Genomic DNA, 16,502 nt, shown 5'->3' with positions numbered 1-16,502 from the left:
GGGAGGGTGAGGCCCTTTTCTAGCAGTTGAGGTGTGAACACCAAGGGAGATTCAAGTGCTCTCCTACAGGTTTTTGTATATTGCCATTCCTAATATCTGACTTGTCCATTTATCCTTTTACGTAGGGACTGTCCAGTTTGGCCGATGTACATAGCAGAGGGGCATTGCTGGCACATGATGGCATATACAAGATTGGTGGACGTGCAGGTGAATGAACTGGTGATGGTGTGGCTGATCTGGTTAGGTCCTGTGATGGTGTCGCTGGTGTAGATATGCAGGCAGAATTGGCATCGAGGTTTGTTGCATGGATTGGTTCTTGAGTAAGAGTTGTTATGGTGCGGTGTGTGGTTTCTGGTGAGAATATGCTTCAGGTTGGCGGGTTGTCTGTGGGTGAGGACTAGCCTGCCTCCCAAGGACTGTGAAAGCAAGGGATCATTGTCCAGGATGGGTTGTAGGTCACTGATGCGTTGGAGAGGTTTAAGCGGAGGACTGTAGGTGATGGCCAGTGGAGTTCTGTTGGTTTCTTTCTTGGGCTTGTCTTGTAGCAGGAGGCTTCTGGGTACACGACTGGCTCTGTTGATTTTGTTTCCTTATTTCCTCATACGGGTATCTCCAGTGCATCATCAGTGATCTACAACCCATCCTAGACAATGATCACTCGCTTTCATAGACCTTGGGAGGCAGGCCAGTCCTCACCCACAGACAACACTTCAACCTCCCTGGTCACACAATAGCAGATGTCAAGGTAGCCATCTTACAGCAAAAAAACTTCAGGACCAGACTCCAAAGAGAAACTGCTGAGCTTCAGTTCATTTGCAAATTTGACACCATCAGATCAGGATTAAACAAAGACTGTGAATGGCTAGCCAACTACAAAAGCAGGTTCTCCTCCCTTGGTGTTCACACCTCAACTGCTAGAAGAGGGCTTCAACCTCCCTGATTAAACTAACCTTGTTATCTCCAGACTGATTCTTGCCAGCATATTTATACCTGCCTCTGGAAATTTCCATTACATGCATCTGATGAAGTGGGTATTCACTCACGAAAGCTTATGCTCCAATACATCTGTTAGTCTTTAAGGTGCCACAGGACTCTTTGTTGCTTCATGCAAATGTATGTGCAAAATCACATTCCCTTATCAATATCTGTCCCCAAAGTTTGTTAGTAGGGAACTTAGTTTTGAAATGGTTTACTGAGAAAACTTAGCAGGTTGATTTCTTCATCTGACCTAATTTTTGTAAAGCAGTTAGATCATCGTGAAATCAAAATGAAATGTAGAATCCTAATTTTGTCATGGTCATTTTGCACAGGCTTTGTGATAAAACAAATTCTAGACACAGAAATTTGAACTTCAATTTTTCAAACAGACTTCAGAAATTATTCATGGTGATAAGTGCATTTTAGCTTTATAACTCCAGATTGATCATCAGAGCAAAATGAGTGTGCTTTTCCTCTAAGAATTAGTCCAAAAAAGCATCTTGACCATTAGGACCAATTATTCCATCATTTGTGTGTGCTGAATTTTGTGGGGAAGGGGGGGGTATACCAGGGCTCCTTCTACCACAGACGTACAGAGGGGTAACCATAATTTATCTGTAGGAACTAAGTGCAGAGTATCTGTGTGTAGATATATTTGCTGTGGAAGTAGACCTTAAGGTAGCACAGAAAGCAGTGCTAGTGACTCAGTAAGACCATGTTCTTGATAGTAATGAGTAATGGTCCCCGTCCCTGCATTTCAGCAGAGTGGTATTAAGCACTCTTCTTATGCATTTTCAGTAGAGTAACAACAGTTACCACCTCCTCATGGCTGGGGGCATTATGCTTGCCAAAGCCTCCCCTTTTGCACAGTTTGTCACTGCCACATAATTTTCCTCTTAACTTTGAAGCCAGAAGCAATACAAAGGCCTTAAAGAGGGAGGTTGAGGATGAAATTTCAGCCTTTATTGTGACCACTAGTCAACCATTTGTTGTTTTAATATACTATATATCTGACTCTGCTCCTCTTCTAGCTATGACTAGCCCTTTTGTCTGTCCATTCTCCAGTGGTTGGTTGGATTGTGAGATCAAGTTGTTCTAATCAGATTATCGCCCGTCCTTTTTATCAGACCTTCTTTCAAAAATATACAGACAATATAACTAAGATGTTCAAGTAAACCAAACCAATTTCATGAACCTGTCTTAATATTTTTTTTCTTTCATTTTTGTGACATTAATTGGTAACGGGCGGTTATAAAAAGTCATAAGGAGATTATTGTGAAAGACCTTGAAAAGTAAGAAGGTTTAAGGTTTTATTGAAGTTAAAAATTAAGTTTTGTCAATGAAACTTCTGCATAAATTATTCATGGGATACCATAGTGCATGAATAATTCAAGCTGTATCTTTAATTAGACACATAAAAAAAGTTCAATAGCAGCCTATTGGTGCTTTAATGATCTAGAAGCAGATCAGATTTGAAACAAAAGAACACTTGCTCAAAGTGAAATTAGCAGACAATTATTAAACATCTCATTGTAATTGAACTGCTATCAGTACTGTTTATACCCACAAATGTACAGTTCATTATGATGTATAGTGTATATGAAATGCCAACAAAATGGAGTCCAACAATGAGATTTTTAATGAAAATACTGTGGCATTTATAGGCTGTTATTAGAACTAGAAAAATGAGCCATGAATAATAAGCTTTTGAGACCTAACCGTGCAAAATAATGGAATATTGTATATTGGCACATAATAACCATGGCTGATTACTGTTAATATATTTCTGAAAGTTTGCATAAAGAAATATCCTCATGACTGGAGTGTTGACCTTCTTGGTTTTGCTCTAATGTAGTCTGAGGTGTTGGGGTTAAGGTCAGTGTCATATCAGAATGTTTGTCATATCTTAAAACTTCTTTTCTTACTGTTTTAAGACGACTGATATGTCTAGGCATAGAAATGCCAGAAACTATATAGATATTGCCACTAGATCACAATGCAAATAACAGATCAGTGTTCTGATGATTTTCCCCTTTAGGGTGCCTGGAATACTGGTCTACTCAGGAACAAGGGAAAATCAAAGTAAGAATATTTTTCATACCATTTCTATATATTCTATGGCTGCTAATATATCATCAGAGTATTCATTTTCCAGAGGCAGGCACCCCACATCTAATATTCCAGACCCGGTAGTGCTTGTTCCAACAGGGTATTACAAAGCAACAGTAGCTGATCTTCAGGAAAGTCACCCAAATTTAACTGAAAAGGCCATGCAGAGAAAGCAGTGGTGAGAAGAGAATATTCAAAAGAATATGTACATCTATGGAGGAGGAGTGTTAAAATGCCTCACCTCAAATTTCTCTAGAGCCCCCCAATATTCTAAGCACAATCCAAGTATAGTATGATATGAGTTTTCATTATAACTGTTCTATGCGGCTGATGAGATGGCTATGATTAGGTTGCTTTTGCTGGAAGTATTAGAATCAGTCAGTGGGAAGGGTTGGGGATTAGGAGGTATTAGCGCAGAACAGTAGAACCCAATCCTGTCTCCTTCATGTGATGTAGACAGAACCCAATCCTGTCCCCTTCAGGCTCAGAGTCTGGAGGCCACAGACATTCTTGCAGGTGGTCTTAATTTCAGGAGTGTGGCAGGGCTTGGGGACATAGGAGCTGTGCTGTCAATGCCTTCCTTCTAGCAGCTTCCCTCCACGCCTCCACCTCCCCAATGTTGTATGAAATTGGTGCGTGATGAGGAAACCAAATTACATTTATGTTGAGCGATCACTATTAAACTTGCCAAGAATTCCTGTGGCACCGATTGGGAGCAAACCTCATCTCTTTGCATCCTAGCCTCACACCACTCTCTCTGAAGAGCATCTAGAGTGCATATCATGGTAAGAACATACCATATTTGTGTTTTACCCTATACCCAACTTCATTCTATTACTCATTTCCATTCATGCTGGAGGAGGCAATGATCAGGTCACCTAAAGGGAAAACAAAATTATAGTCATTCCTTGCACTGCTCAGCCTATGTGTGTAGTTGGTAAACTCTAAAAACTATTTCCTGAAAGGCAAAATGTTCCATATTCCTGGAAGCAACTGACAGGTATATTAGGGAAAGTTTTTTTTTTTTTTACAACTGCTGCTTTAACAGTCAGATGAAAAAATTGTTACTCAAGTAAAATTTATTGACGAAGTTTTATGGAATTTTTTTACTGCACACCTTCTGGTACTGCCTTCAATTTACTGCCTGCCATGGAACAGAAGATTGGCATTGGTAACATCTGATGTTTTGCACCTTCTTTCGGCATGGATAGAGACATTTTAACCTACGCTTGCTTGTTTTATTGAAATGTTCCAGCAGTTCTTTAAAACCTAATACACTAGTAAATCAATAATCACAGAAAGCCTAGGTTTCTACACTTCTTACATCAACAAGAAAAAAAGACTGTTAGGCTGGCAGCTCATATTTCTTTAGGCATTGCCTATTTTTTCTTTGACTTTTGGGAAAATAATGCACTTGATTTTAAAGGTGAAATTAAATTATTAACACAGTAATATTGCTATTTGCAAAATGACCTCCATTCCAACTGTCTTCTGATGCTGTTTGAAGACTCAGAAGCCATTTTGGTCTGCATTGCTGCAAACCTGCTGTGCTTTCTCAGAACATTTGTTTTTGTTGTTTCTTGTGTTTTCTTAAACTAAAATTATTGTACTCTGAAAGTACATATTTGTTCCTTGAATGTGGTAACATACCAATCTATGGGCCAGATTTCACCAGCGTACTCTAGCTACATTGCACTGCTTCAGTGACACAAAAAAACTGCAAACTCACAATCTAGTTGAGCCAAGCTTGTCTCAGCAGAAGCATCTGAAGCATGCCAGTAAATCTGGCTTCTGATAATGCCATTGACACTTTTTTTTTTTTTTTTTTTTTTTTGGTGTGTGTCTTATGGTTTGGAGTTTGAGGAGACAGAATTACATCAGTGCATCTTAAACCAGTCCTTTCCTATCTTTGTATAGATCTCATATTAATATTTGTGGGTATTATGTGGATTTAGGATAATGTCTAGATTGAGGCTTGTATAAGTTTGATACTAATTTCACGATTATATAACTGATCTGGCCAATAGCGTATCCTTTCTCTTCAGATACAGAAACAAACATTTATATACAGTATTAATTTTAAGAAATAAACAAAATTTAATTCAGAGATTTGAACAGCAGGAAAATAGTGCATTTTGAGCCTGGCTGACTAATCTCACTCTCCCATTTTCTCTCTCTCTCTCTCATCCTATGCCTTCAGGAAAACCAGTTCATCACTGGTTGATCAAAGATGTTAGTTTTCTATGTCAGAACCTTTTTTCTTTTTCTATAGTTTTGATCCATGACATGAGCAAGATGAGGTGATCTGCAGTGTTACTAATGCTGCAACTGGCATAGCCTCTCAACAGAAAATACTATAGAGCTATTTATAACAGTCAAAGAGAATGTCATCCTAACTATTAGACATCTGATAGAAAAAGCCTAAATAACTGCTAAAGCATCAAAATACATTCTCAGTAAAAATGTATCTGCAGGGAGTGTGTGTGTGTATGTATGTATGCAATATAGCTGTAAGATCTTGGCATCTTTAGTGCCTGGAAGGCTGTTGTTTCCCCATTTTTCTTCTTTTGTCATCATGTTATAATAAGTTTTAGCTTTAAATAAAAATCATATAAATAAAAGTGGTGCTTAGTAGGTTCAGTAGGTTTATCTGTTCCAATATATTTATACAGTGAGGGGGCTCCCTGAAGACTATATTGTATTAGCAGTAAAATATATCTTACATGAAGAATTTTTGTAGTCTCAGTTGATTGCTTTATCTTCACAGAATGTATCAAAGATCAGGTCATCAAGAAAACATGAACCAACTGTAACCTGATAGCTTGTTTGGGCTCAAACACATTTATTTGGCTCTAGAAGCCATATAAACTTTAAAATTGTCTGCTATTCCATATCTCTGATTGTTAAGTTGTAGGTAATTCTCTAGGTAGTACTAGCAGTTAGGAAATTGTACATATTTGATGCCATTTGACAAAATACTTAATATTATATGTGCATAATTTAGAAAATGATATGAGTGATGTGTGCTTGGTAAAATAACCAGCTTTGCCCTAACTTTGTTGTCCACTCCTATAAACTAAGTGTGCTTTTTGTGCTTAAAGGATTTCTCAGAATTGATACACTATCTAGTTGTCTCAGTCGTAATTATTCTCCCTTTAAGTAATGCTTGTGTTCTTATTGTTTGATCCTGATACTCAGCTGCTCTGTGCTGCATGGCTGGCACATGGTAGTCTTAAAGCAGTCACATTGGGTCACGGAACAATCACCCCTGTTTAGGAACCTTCTGGTGGCACAGATCTGGGGTAGTATTTCATATGTTCTGCCTCTATTTGCCTGAGTTAAGGGACTGTGGCTGCAGGAGAAGGAGGGTAAGGCCAGGGATTCATTATGCAATGGTAATTATCACAGTTCAGGGCAGCTGCATATGTATTGGGTCCTTGCAATGATCAGAAAAAGAGATGGTCCTAGGCATGTGCAAAAAGAATACCATTTTGTCTGTGGTGCTGTCTTGGTGACCAATTCTCTATGGCAAAGAATAGAATTAGGTAAATTATCTGTAGAGAACAGTCATATGATTAAGTTTGCCCTCTGTTTTTGATTGGTTCACAAACAGACTTTTTTCTAACAAATCTGCTCATTATTCAATGAATGTGTGTGGACAAGTTTCAGTGGCATACATTGGATAGAGATCAGAACGTGGCATGTCAAAATTTTGTGTTTTTTAGTGTATAAAAAATGCATTTTCTGGTTATTTACCAATCTCTTCTCAGGAGTAATAGCCATAAAGTATGTTTACAAAGAGGAAGGATGGTCTAGTGATTACAGCAGTAGGACATGGAAGGCCTCAGTTCAAGTTCCTCCTCTGGTACTGGCTTCTTGTGTGACCTTGGGCTAGTCACATAGCCACTTTGTGTCCCATCTGTAATATGGGGATAACAATACTTCTCTACCTATCAGGTGTGCTGTGAGGAATAAATACGTTAAAGACTGTGAGGTGCTCAGAAGGTACAGTGGCGAGAGCCATATAAGTACCTTAGATAGTCTTTTGTGACCTGTTAAGGATGAGAAGATTGAGGAAAGCAGCACCCTATTGGCAGCTCTTGCATGTCCTTTTTTAAAAATAAGACTGGCACTGACCAAGTCCATTGAATCTGAATCTCATTAAGGTTGAATTCCACTTTCCAGTGAATCTCTATTGACTTCAGTAGAGCTATGACAAGTTGACACCAGCTGAGGATCTGCCCCAGAAACTTTAACATTTCATAAATGAGGAATAACTAATTCTGTGTTGAACAGTAATAGACAACTCTTCAAATCTTGAGGCCAGATTCTCATTTACACTACATTCACATTGATTATGCCAACTGTATGGCCTCTTTACACTTAGAGTGGTAAAAGAACACCGGTGAGAATAGGTCTTTAGAGTTCAAGTTTCATTGGGATAAACATCCAACAGCTCTTAACTTTGTTCAGAGCATGAAACCCTCTGACTATAAAAGTAACAAGAAACTGTGTGAGGATACTGCAGCTTATCTCCTTTAGCAACATATTGCATTGCTGTGACACACAGCAAAGAGTCACATCCCACCTATTTAAGAAAGACTTCTGAAAATACACATCAGCTTATCTTTCAGCTTCCGGATTATTTAATAGATGTGGGCTGAGAATGAAGTTCAAATAATGATCCAGTTTGTGTAAAACTGAGTTTGGCTTTGAGGCAAAGACACAAAGACAGATGAGAATATGGTGATTGGGCCCAGGAGTGCACACAGAGAAGGTGGTGACTTTGGGGGGATAAAAACAAACTAGCTTTCTGGAAAGGGAAAAATACAGTGCGGGTTCTGGGCCTAAATGGGTCCCAGGCTGGGTCCAAGAGCTCCTTGGCTCCCTTAAAGAATGTAAGTTGGCCTGTTCTCCCTTATAATTCAAGGGGGGAAGCCCATCTAACTCAGTTTGTAGTGAAGCATAAGACTAGATTGGACAAATTATGCTTGTAGTCTATTTGTTGTTCTGAATTTTCTCTAATGCTTTGTCCCATTGGCCAATATAAACATACTTGTTTTAGAAAGGTTGTTGGCCACAGGTCCCCCAAGTGAGCACCAGAACCTATTTGAGCCTGTTCAGTAATGAACAGCTGACACAGTCAGGGCGGTACCTGACCCTGAACTAAAGTAGTGGAATGAGACCTGACATTTGAGGATGTGCACTGAGAAACCAAAAAGGGGACAGAGTTTCAGCTAGCCCTAAACACTGAGTATCTCTAGGTTAAGGTTACACACTGAAGAATAATAGTTGAGACCCTTCTACCTTTCATACTGTCAGAAATCTGCACAAGGGGAGGAGAGAGGAGATGGCCAATAGACACTGCTCATGGGAAGATTCCAAGAGCTCCAGCCACAGCTGCCTTGATTACTCAAATGTGTATATGCAGAGGTCACCCAAAGAAGTAGCCATCAACTTTATTCTACACTTGTTTTTAATCAGTTACTGATACTGTATTTTACAGCAAAAAGCTTCAGGAAATAGAGGAAGGTTGTGCTCAGTTTCACATTTAAAAGTGAATAATTACTGTGTTTCTTCCCCGCCGCCCCCAATGGAAAAACACAGTGATTATTCAATGTAAACTTAGATTTAGATATTAGTACAAAATGACGATGTGTAGGCATTTGTATCTAAAATTGCATTGTATTGTGTCTTAGTAATCAAAAGATGTATCTATATGAAAAAATCTTCATACATAATCTTATTTCCAAGGTGTTTTTCTTTGATTCACTTGTTCTTTATTCAGTTGATCCACATGTGAATACCTAAGAATTTCCCTGAGGACACCACTACCCCTGTTTCTGTTCAAAAGTGGCAATAAGTATCAGCTTATCCAGTGCATGTTTACTGTTTCCAATAATAATGCATTGACATTTCATTTCTAAATTGTCCAAATACCTTAACTGCTTTGTGTTCAAATATTGTGTTCAATATTTGAAAACAAATATGCAGAACAGAATACATAAAGGAAGGAAGTTTCTTTTCTCTCTTGGAAAAAGAACAGGACTATTTTCAAGACAAGCCTATAGTAAAAACAGAGAAATTCTTTGGGAACAAGGGTATGCAATATATGAGGAAAACAGTACTGTGGGGCATAACTCAAAATACAACAGAGAACCTTGAGGCTATCATTTAAATAGATCAAAGATGATACATGAGAAGATATAATTGTGCCTACAATTAAGAAGTTTAAAGGGCTTTTATAAACAGTACACAATAGCAGAGAACTGAGAAATAAAGTGACACTGCAGACAGGGTTTACCAAATGCAGAGGTGTCAAATGTCATGTATTTTTGTGCACCCGTAAGATATAAGATTTCATTTAAAATCAAATGTTTCTAGGTCTCTTGGTTACTCCCAGTGCAGTGTTGTTGTCCTGAGGCTTCAGATAACCTGAAATAATGACTGAGTCATGAACTCTTTTCCTCTTCAGAATTAACATTCTAAAGGAAATATTGAAGCTTAGTGATGACACTTTGAATGTCAGCATAATCTGTTTCATTCAATAAAATCATCAGTAATTAAATGAAGAAGGGAGTAGGGAGTAAAGGAGTGAAGCCTCCAAGGGATGGGGCAACTTGGAGTTGCTGCAAGGTAGGAAATACAGAATGTTATTGAAGTGCTATTGAAATGTGAGAGGTGAATTTTCACAAGTCAATATAGTCATTCATCAGAGATCTGAACTATAAGGGTAATAGAATTATAGGCAGGGCTGGTAATTTTACTTTTTATGAAGGTTACCCAACACCTCCCATTATAAGACCTTATTTTCAGTTGTTTATAATTTGCCAATCTATTTCAGCTGAAATTTTACATGTCTACCTCCCCCTGATTTTGGGGGGGAAAATAGCCAAAATGGCTCAGCCATTTCCAAGAGCAAGGCAAGTGAAAAATGTTTTTACCCAGGTTAAAAATTTCTGGCAACTGTATTAAAAACAAACAAACAAAAAAATTCCTGCGTGTGTCCAAGCTTTGGAGCTGGGATTTGAATTTTGGTAGGATGGTGCCTTTGTGTCAGGGATATACTTTGTGCTGTCCTGTGAGAATCTGCCCAAATTATAAACTTTTGAAAAATTACAGTTTGCACTTGCTCAGACTTCTTAGATTTTAGCAGATAAACTCCTTAAAGATTCCAACCACACTGAGAATGCTCCTGCATGGGGCTAAGTAGGATGTTCCCTGCAATACCAGCTCTGGGTTACTGTATACTATGCTGGGTTCAGGTCCGGACAGTGGAACTGGAAGCAGGGAGATGCTGTCAATGACTCTCCCCTTCCCCCCCCTTTTCCCCCCGCCGCTGGGCCCAGGCCACCTGAAGTTGGGGGGTGTGGGAGAAAGTGGGGCTGGAGCCTCATGGGGAAGAGAGTGGAATTGGGAGTTAGGGTGAAAGGGTGGAGATGGGGACGGGTTGGGAAGGATAGTGGAACTTAGAGTGGGATGGGGTGAGGCGAGAGGGAAAATAGATCTGATCAGGCATTGGAATGTGAGGGGGAAATTCAGATTGGTTGGAGATGACTGGAATGAGGAGCTTGGGAGGGGAGATGAGACACTAAGATTGGATGTAGAGCCTGGGGAGGGAGATTCAATGGGGTTGGGGAGTGTTGGTGGAATGAAGGGGCAATAGGATTCCAGGATGTGTGGAGGGAATGGTAGGCAGGTTGGATCAGATGCCAGGAAGAGAGGAGGGACTAGAACTGGCTCAGTAAGAAGATTGGGGGAAAGGAGCTGGGTAGAGGCAGGGGTAATTAAAAATGGCTGGGCAAGGAAACTGGGACTCAGATAAAAGCTTGAGGAGTGGAGACTGACTGGCTAGGTGAGGAGAGTGGGAATGGGTTAAGGAGTCAGGCAAAGGAAGACACGGGACAGGGCAAGTTGCAGGAGATGGGGAGAACCATGCTTGGGAGGAATGAGCAGATGAATCTGTGCACACTTCTCTCCTGAGCCCAGAATGAAATCCGTGATTCCTGAGTCTCCCCATTTCTCGGCTGCCAGCAAAGATCTGTGAAACCCACTGGCCAAGTGTATCACCCCCCTCTAGTGCTGATCCACATAGAGGATGATAACCTACTACTGCTATCAGAGAGTCTGTTAGCTCAAGTGGCAGAGGTCTAGTGTTTCCTAACTTTTGAGTGTTTGACTTTGCAAGCTTACTTATGTTCTTTTAACAGTTTGTTTAATATTAATATCATGTTTTATATAACTGAAAGTTTCTTAAATGTTCCCATTATGTATTCTGTATAAGGACTATATGATTTACTACAGCATTTAACAGTTAATTAATTAAGTTGTTTCTTGAGCAATAATACTAGTTACCTCCTGTAGGGTTGAAAGAATTAATAGATGCATATCTTGTAATTAATTGTGAATTATTAAAACCATTGTCAAGAGACAAGTACAGTTCAGTAAAAGTGAAAATTACATGTTTGTATAGTCTGTTCCAGATCTCCTGGAGATATGATGTGGTAAGATGATAAAAGAAAATAATATAGTAAAGCACATTAAGAACATTACATGTGAGGCTCTAAATGTGGAAAGCAATTTGGGTGAAAGTGATTCTGAAATGATACATTTTGTTGTTCTAACGAAAGGAAGGAGTAACAAGAAAATAACAATGGACTTCAAAAAAGGAGACATTAACCAACTCAGAGAACTAGTAAGCAAGGTCCTCATGGAACAAAATCTAAGGAATAAAGGAGTTCAGAAAAGCTGGCATTTTCTCAGGGACAACATTAAAAGCACAACTACAAACTATCCTGATATGAAGGAAAGATAGGAAGAATATGAAGATGCCAATATGGCACCACCAGGAGCTCTTTAATTACCTGAAAATTAAAAAGGAATCCTACAAAAAATGAAAACCAAAGACGAATTGCTACGGAGGCGTACAAAAGAATATGCACAAGCGTATAGGGACAAAATCAGAAAGGCTAAGGCACAAAATGAGTTACACCTAGCAAGGGACATAAGTCAATAAGAAGAGGTTCTTTAAATACATTAGAAGCTAGAGAAAGATGAAAAAAGTGTAAGTCCTCTATTTAGCAGAGAAGGAGAGCTAATAACAGATGACATGAAGAAGGCTGAGGTATTCAATGCCTATTTTGTTTCAGCCATCATTTAAAACGTTAATGATGATTGGACACTCAACACACTATTAACAATAGGGGGGAAGGAACTCAAGCCAAAATAGCTCAAGAACTGGTTAAAGAATATTTTGAAAAGTTAGATGTATTTACATCAGCAGGGTCTGATAAAATTCATCCTAGGATACTTAAAGAACTTGTTGAAGATAATTGCTGACAGTTCTGAGATTGCTTCAAGAACTTGTGCAGGACACGTGAGGTCCCAGAAGACTAGAGGAGGGCAAACATAGAACATACTTTTTAAAAGGGGAACAAAGAGGTCCCAGAAAATTATAGACCAGTCAGAATAACTTTAATACTCGGGAAAATACTGGAGCAAATTATTAAACAATCAGTTTGTAAGGACTGGGAGGATAACAGGGTTATAAGGGAGAGCTAGCATGTATTTGTCAATCATGGCAAACCAACTTAGTTTTCTTCTTTGACAGGGTTACCGGCCGGCCTAATGTATGGGGGGAGGGGAGAAACAGTAGAGGTGATATATCTTCATTTTAGTAAAGCTTTTGACATAGTACCATATGACATTCTCATAAACAAACTAGGGAAGTGTGGTCTAGGTGAAATTACTATAAGGTGGGTAAACTGCCTGGAAAAACTACTATAAGAGTAACTATCAATAGTCCCCTGTCAAAATTAGTATCTAGTTGAGTCTCATAGGGGTCAGTCCTGGGTCTGGTATTCAATATTTTCATTAACGATGTCGGAGAAAAACAGAGTTCTCACTATTTGTTTTGGTACAGCAAGTCAGATGTTTATTAACTCTCACATGTGCAGAGGGAGAGAGCTAAACAGGTCTCTCAACAGGTAAACAATTACAGCAAGCATTTATACCTTTTGTTACAGGCAATAATGAGAGACAGCAGCATTTTTGTTTATACATAGGCCATCTTGATATCTCATTTCCTCAGTTGTTTTGACTCTTGCCAACATACAATTATTTTCTATACCTTATCTACCCAAGGTCTTCTACACTTTATCTATGCTGAGGTCATCATAACTTCTTACACAGCTCTTTCTCACCCGCCTCACACAATCCTCGCTTCTACAAATCTCGCGTTATCAGGGTTACAGTTAGCCTGACTCTTGCTAACAAACGTCATGCATTACTGTTCCCTTCTGTCAGTTCTTTTCTCTGCTTCCACAACCCCCCCTTTTGTACTTCTAGTACAACAAACATTCTCAAATCTCTATTTGCATCAAGTCCTGGACTTCTGATTCTAAATCAGATGCTTCAACCTTAGGGGTTTTGATTGGATGCAACGACAATGCATGATTAGCATGAACATGAAAGGTATTACTATTATTACATCTTTTACAACAACAATAACATAATCCTAAACTAACTAATAACAATACAAGCAATAACATTCCCATAGCAATACTATAATGGGGTTGTTGTACAGCCTTTGTCATAAAGCACAATACATCATATTTAGTACATAAGGTAGATACTCTATAAGCAGTGTGAAAGGCATACTTTTCTACTTGATATACATTTTGAAGCATGTGAATTCGCCCTTGTACCTCAGAGATTTTCTGGATCTCAGGTAACAATGAAAGCAAATTTTGAAATCTATCAGATAGTAAGCTAGTCCAATTAAAGGGTATCTGGAACCTAAGGGCTACTTGAAAAACTCTATCTGCAGGCCAGTAAATGATATGATTGCCTGCAGTGGTAGTGAGATTAAAATGTATGTCTTGTGATATGGTGTCATTAACATACACACAGCTATCATTAGCTTGGAAGAGTAAGTGTCCTGTCAGGGTAGTTCCTTGTCCCCTACCCTCCCAGCAAACGTAGTCATAGACAGTGACAACTTCTCCTGGCTTCAGTTTACGTGTACACTGAAGCTGTGGGGGTTCTAATGGCCAGAATGTCCATAGGTTACCTAACCCCATCCAAATGTCAGGTGTAATCCTAGGAGCACTAACTAAAAATCGATTGGGCATACCAGGTGGTCTAATTTCCCAGATGTCTCGATGAATTACCCAATCCCATATGCATCCTCCCCATGGACCCGGCAGAATACGGTATGTGGGAGCCCACACCCCCTGTACCGGTCCATATGCTTGGAAGGAGCACTGAGAACATCCACACTTCCACCCAGAAAGTTTTCAAGTATGTCTCCATGGCCACAGATCAGATGGTACTCCTGACGTGTCTGTAAGGGCAGTGGGCCAAGCCTGGTGCTCTAGATCATTCCGAATGGCCATTAGCTGGTCATTCAAAAAAAAATCCTGAATCTCTGAGCATGCTAGATCCCACTTCAATGCCTTCCCAGCCTCAGTGATATTCAATACCATCTCTGTCAGTAACTTCTGGGTCATTGAACTAAGGGCGGAAATAACGTATAACTCACCAACTCCAGCCTGTACCTGGGTTAGTTGTGCTCCAGAAACAAGGCCTATGGCCTTCTCTAGTTGCCCCAATTTCTCATCATGTTCTTGGTTCTTAAAAATATTCCAGACTGCTGCTGCATTATTGGCCCCATCCCAAAGGGATCCGGTCAAGTCTCTCTTCTTTCTAGAGGAAATAACCCAAGCCCTCTGTTGTGCTAATCTAATGGCAGCCCCCTGTGAGCAATTATAAATTCACTGGTAGTGATATCATATACTTTTATCTCCACTGATCCATTCAATTGTTCGCTTATATGGGATATCCTGAACCTTAAAAATATATTTTTTCAAACAATATTTAAATAAATCACTAAAGTGTGAAGGCCTTAGTCATTGGTTTTATCAAATATATGGCATTGTCTGTATTTGAATGTGTTATAGGGGTAATAGTGTAATGGAGGAGATGGCAGGGGCAATGGCAACAAGGTGCCTTTGGTACTTATCATTTACAATCCAATTAGGGAGGGCAATACATGCTGAAGGACTTATCCAAAACACAGGGCGCAGCCTGTAGAATAAACCCCAAAATCCAATCAATACCACGTTCCCAAGCATGGGTCCCTCAAGTTTCTTCCTGCCAGTGTATAATTCTTTGTTTCTTCACCAGGGTCAGTTCTTAATGTCTCTTGTAGTCAGGAATCCCTGGACTTTGTGGTTTCAATGAAGCAAGTGTTCCTTCTTCTCTTTTCCTGAAACAGTGTGGTTTAGCATCATACAGGGGAGAGGTTACTAGCACATCACCCTGTAATGGTTTTGCTTCTTCTAGAAAAATCCAGAGGCACAGTAGGTCTGTCAGTGGACAAGGGAGAGGTTACTAGCACTTCACCTTGTCTTTTTTTTTTTTCCTGCTGTCCAGAAGACACAGCAGAGCTAGAAGGAGAAATAGGCTTATCAGTCGGAGAGTCCTCCCAAGGTGGAGGGGTCTTTTTACAGTGAGAAGCATGGGTCCAGGCAGGTAGTCCTTGGCACTTCACAGTGGTGGTGGTGGTTAACAGGACTTGGAAAGGGCCTTTCCAGTGTGGAGCCAAAGCAGTCTTTCGTTGATGGACTTTACGTAGACTCAGTCTCCTTGTTTCAATGAATGGCAGGGCTGCTAGGGTCTTTGGGTAGCACTTCTTTTATCTGTGAGAAAAGAAACCTAACACATTTCATTAATGCCTGGCAGTGTTTTGCAGATCTCATAGTTGCTTGGGCACATTCAGGCCCCCCTTTTCTTGGCTATCAGCCAAGTCTTAGCTGTAGGCAGTGTCCTTGGATGGTGCCAGCGTCTTATCTTTGGACTGAGCTTGCTAGCTATTTTTCCTCAGTTAACTCGTTCTGTTCTTTTTCCTTCTCCCCTTCTTGGCTTCTTTTAACCTACAAAGGAAACTTCCACTTTTCACTCATACACCTTTTCCCAACAATGAACACATACACATTGCCATTATACAGTACATTAGTCTGATTATTCAATGTATGCCATGTACACCCTTCCAGTAAAATAACTTTATTACAGAGCTTTGGAGCAACAACCCAGGACAAGCACACCCACTTTTGAGGAGTCCATTCGGTACAACCTCAGGTGTCCAATAGCTTTCCTCCCTCCCCAGCCCTCTGGCTAGAAATCTGAAGTAGCCAGAAGGATCCCATGGGCAATATGGGGAGTGGGTTAACCTTCCATGTCCTTGCTTCCAAAGACTGTTGGTATGCAAATTTTAACAACAATTTTTTCAATTAAAAAAAATCTGGCCAATGAAGTTTCTTTTTCTTACTTAAGCAACTGTATTAGACTTTAGTATATCACATTTTCCTGATTTATCCAAACACTTTTTGTATTCCAAGTTGAATAAAAACAAG

At 39.6% G+C, this 16,502-nt stretch overlaps 1 long non-coding RNA gene across 1 annotated transcript in view; it reads left to right on the top strand.

Moving 5' to 3' along the window:
- The first annotated feature begins 3,012 nt into the window (after positions 1 to 3,012).
- The window catches only part of LOC117878747, a 64,484-nt gene continuing 50,994 nt past the window's right edge, over positions 3,013 to 16,502 (top strand). The window contains exon 1 of the long non-coding RNA XR_004646071.1: positions 3,013 to 3,060. This is a non-coding gene — a long non-coding RNA (uncharacterized LOC117878747). The remainder of the gene's footprint in view (positions 3,061 to 16,502) is intronic.

Source organism: Trachemys scripta, chromosome 6 (genome assembly GCF_013100865.1).
Source record: "Trachemys scripta elegans isolate TJP31775 chromosome 6, CAS_Tse_1.0, whole genome shotgun sequence".
Classification (NCBI taxonomy): domain Eukaryota; kingdom Metazoa; phylum Chordata; order Testudines; family Emydidae; genus Trachemys; species Trachemys scripta.
Note: the sequence above shows the minus strand (reverse complement) of the source record. Positions and strands in the feature narration are given on the sequence as shown.